Source organism: Cicer arietinum, chromosome 4, assembly GCF_000331145.2.
Source record: "Cicer arietinum cultivar CDC Frontier isolate Library 1 chromosome 4, Cicar.CDCFrontier_v2.0, whole genome shotgun sequence".
Lineage (NCBI taxonomy): Eukaryota > Viridiplantae > Streptophyta > Magnoliopsida > Fabales > Fabaceae > Cicer > Cicer arietinum.
In genome coordinates this window covers 36,635,577-36,640,004 of record NC_021163.2, presented here as the reverse complement: position 1 = coordinate 36,640,004, position 4,428 = coordinate 36,635,577, and the positions used below count along the sequence as shown (strand labels likewise).

The 4,428-nt window shown below is 28.9% G+C and overlaps 1 pseudogene; it reads left to right on the top strand.

Moving 5' to 3' along the window:
* Nucleotides 1-1,510: 1,510 nt before the first annotated feature.
* LOC101492299 (serine decarboxylase 1-like) lies at nucleotides 1,511-4,035 on the top strand (annotated as a pseudogene).
* The last annotated feature ends 393 nt before the right edge of the window (nucleotides 4,036-4,428 follow it).

Sequence of the window (4,428 nt, the reverse complement as noted above, 5' to 3'; positions counted from 1 at the left end):
ATCTTTCGTTAATCAATTTAGAATTTTAATTCATTCAAAGTCTATAGTAATAATATTTCACTAATTTAAAGACTAATTACGATTTATTCAATTTGTTGATATTAGAAGCTCACGACGTATTCATATACTTTCTATTTCAAATAAAGGAGAAAGATACTTGTATCTTACCACACACTGATTTTGTTTGTGTCTTTAATTTTAATTGATGCTAATAATATTCATAATTTTAAGTCATTTTAATTTTTAAAATATTTGGTATATATTAGAGGTTTAGAGAGCTATTGGTTAAGAGACATCCCCAACAACCGAGAAAAAGATACTTAGTAGCTACTGAACTATTTTCTTCTTTTTTTTCTCCATTTAAGAAGGGTGGTTAAGGGTATTTTTGGCTAAAAATTATTCCTCTAGGACCATTGTTTAATTTTCCATTTCGTTGTAGTATTCATTTTTTTAGATTGACAAATAAATTTTGATCCAATACTATATTCGATCAATGACTTTGATGTTTTCAATATTACAACTCCAGAAATATAAATAATTCGAACATTTCAATTTTGTCATTGTTGTTGCCGTTTTATGCTATTAACTTAGGTGTTGTGAGTTTGTTAGTAAATTCATCATTGCCGTTTTTAATAAATTTGAATTACATTGAAAAAAAAATAAAATGTTAAATGTATGTATGAAAACAATGCTTGAATGTGTACTCTCCATCTATCCCAATCATTTCCATCAAAATGTGGCATGTGGGCTGAAAATTTCCATTGTTTGCACTTGAACTCATTCTCATTTCACTCGTGTTTGATCCTTACACTTCACTTGTGTTTATTACCGTGGGATCGAAATCTTGCTCTGGATATCAATTGTTAGTGTTTAAAACTGTATCTTACAATGGAAGTAAACTAGAAAAATGAATTGATGTAAATGTGTTCTAATTTTATTGAAATAGTTATGCTATTTATACATAGCTTAGATCACATTCTATTTAACTAACTTCTACCTAACTAACTAACTAAACAAGTGGTTAATTAGTTAGTAATTACATACAATCATTGTTAAACTCAAATTACAAAACTTTCAATATAGAGAACGTTCTCTGTATCTAATACTTTTTCAAGAACGTTCTCTGTTTCCAACAAACTTAGGTGTTGTGAGTTTGGTACTAAATTCATCATTTTTATTTTTAATGAATTATATTGAGAAAAAACAAAATGTTAAATATATATATGAAAATGATAGATGTAGGTATATCACAACCATTAATTTATAAATATGAAAAGCCTAATAGGATATTAGGTAACATGAGACATCTCACATCACCTTTCAATTTAAATTTAAATTCAATTATTTTGATTCACAACGTTGGGTTAGCTGGATCACACACCACACAACTCTCTATAAAATCACCCATATTCGCCCCATTCTACACACCCACCTAGAGAGAAAGAAACGTTTATGGAAATAACCTTCATTAGCAACCTTTAAATCTTGTTTTGAATTGTATTTTCTAATAATGGGGAGTCTAGATGAAAACAACACGTTTTCGATGGTTGTCAGCAATGCCAAGCTCGCAAGGGAAGAAGAGAGACAGGAAAACATCGATGAAGAGAACATTAATATTACAAACACAAACACAAACCTTGCTATCAACCAATGCATTGGAGAAACAGATGCCAATTTGAAGGCAATAATAACTCATTATACGGACACTCTAAACGAGTGCAGCTTGCGTAACTTAGGTTGACTTTAAATAATTTATCATAAAATATTATTTTAATTATTTCATCTATTTATTACAATAAAATTTTATAAAATGATTAACAAAAAAACTCTTCATTTTAATAATTTTTTAGAAATATATTTTTTAAATAATGTGACGCATTAAATAATTAACTAAGTTTGATGTTGCTAGGATACCCCACTAATCAAGACTTCAACTATGACGCATTAGCTTCGCTGTTTCATTTTCACTTGAACAATGCTGGTGATCCATTCGTTGGAAGCAGTTTCTCTTTAAATTCATCAAAATTTGAAGTTGGTGTGCTTGATTGGTTTGCTGAACTATGGGGAATAGAGAAGAGTGAGGATATGTCACAACTGGTGGAACTGAAGGCAATCTTCATGGAATTTTAGTAGGGTCAGTTTTAAATAGAATTTCAAAAGTATATTTAATATTATAAATATATATATATTTGGAAAATATAATGTATTAATTAATTCATATACAGGAGAGAACAATTTCCAGATGGAATTCTATATACCTCACAAGATTCACATTATTCAATATTCAAAATAGCAAGAATGTATAGAATGCAGTGTGTGAAGGTTGGCTCTTTATTATCTGGTGAAATTGATTGTGTTGAATTAGAGGCTTCTCTACTTGCTCACAAGGACAAACCAGCCATCATCAATAAACATAGGTCTCCTCTTGGGTCTTGTTTAATTAAATTGTCTTTCAAAACTATATACATATTTTTAGTTATATTTGGGACATTCTGAGTATATTAACACAATCTAGCATGCACATTTGCACAAAATTTATTGATACACTTCATCAACTTAAAGGGTTGCTTTTGTTGTAGGGACAACTATGAAAGGAGGTATTGATGATCTTGATACTGTAATACAAACATTGAAAAAATGTGGTTTTACTCGTGATCGATTCTACATTCACTGTGATGGAGCTCTATTTGGTATCATGTTTCCTTTTATAAAAAATGTGAGTTAAAATTATATCAAACAAAATAAGATTTAGAAAAACTGCTCTTGAAGTGAATTACCACCTATAAAAATATTCAATAAAAACAGTTAATACTTTATATTCAATAAAAACAGTTAATACTTTTATATATGTTATTGTAAACATTCAATTCTACGGGATACTTCTTAAATTGTGTCTTTAAAATATTTGCTAGGATTTAAAAGAAAATCTTGTTATAAAATATATTTTCAGTTTTATTGTTAATTAACAAACCTCAATATTATTCTAGGTGAGTTTTAATCATAGGGGAGTCTTATAGATGATTCATATTGGGTATGCTTTAATAGTATCTTAGAATTTGAGTTGGACTTCATATTATTTAATTTAAGGATTAGAATTACTTAATTAATTATTTTAATTTAAGGATTAGAATTATTTAATTAATTATTAAATCGTAAGGGTTAACTCAACTGACAAATGTCGATATTGTTAGACTGAATGTCGATATTGTTAGACTGAATGCGATGTCCAGATTCGAATCCAAGATCTCGAGTTGCGGGCAAATTTATTTACTATTTTATCTATTTTTCTATCTATTGACAACAACAACAACAACAAAAGAAGACTTAATTATCATGATTTCATCTAACTTATCATTTTGGTGATTGGACAGTTGGCTCAAAGGATTAGCTTCAAGAAACCAATTGATAGCTTAACAATTTCAGGTCATAAATTTTTGGGATGCCCATATCCTTGTGGTGTTGTGATAACTCGTTTGAAATACATTAATGCATTATCTAGAGATGTTGAAATAATTGCTTCAAGAGATGCCACAATCACTGGTAGCCGTTGTGGGCATGCTCCAATATTGCTTTGGTATGCTCTAAAAAGAAAAGGTTTAATAGGGCTTAAGAACGAAGTGCATAAATGCATAATTAATGCACATTACTTATTGGATCAACTACGTGATGCTGGAATTGGTGCAATGTAAATGAATTTAGCAACATAGTTGTCTTTGAAAAACCCTTAGATGATATCTTTACTGGTAGGTGCAATTTGGCATGCAATGGAAATATTGCACATGTGGTAGTGTTGATGCACGTTACTAAGGAAATGTTGGACACATTTGTTCGTGAGTTTATCCAAGAACGATCCATTTGGTACAAAGATGGACACTTTCAACCTCTATGCATTGCAAACCATGTTGGTTCTTCAAATTTTGCTTGTTCCATCCACAAGTTATCTTGATTTATTTAGAAACTATATACTCAAGAATAAAATGAAAACTATATACTCTATTATTTACTCAATCTTGTCATTGTATTATTTTTTAAGTGTGTTTGGACGACAAAACTAGACCACACAAAAATATAAGAATTTAGAATTTCTTCCTTACTTTATGAGTATAATATGAATCTCAAAATATTGTGCAAATTGATTCTTAAATAATCAAACTTTACATATTAATTCCTATAGATTTATAGATCGACCCCTAAAAATTTATAAATTATATAATCTGTTCCCTATATTATTCATAATTTTCCAATTGGTCCGTATATTGTTTTAGATTTTGCCAACTGGTCCCTCAATACTTTAGTAGTAACACTTTTCATTTTATATTTATAGTTTTACATCAAAACTTTAAAAAATTTAAAAATATCCCAACAAATAAAATAATTCAATCCATGTATTTAGTGTATTTAACTCATCTATATAAACATACTTTTCGT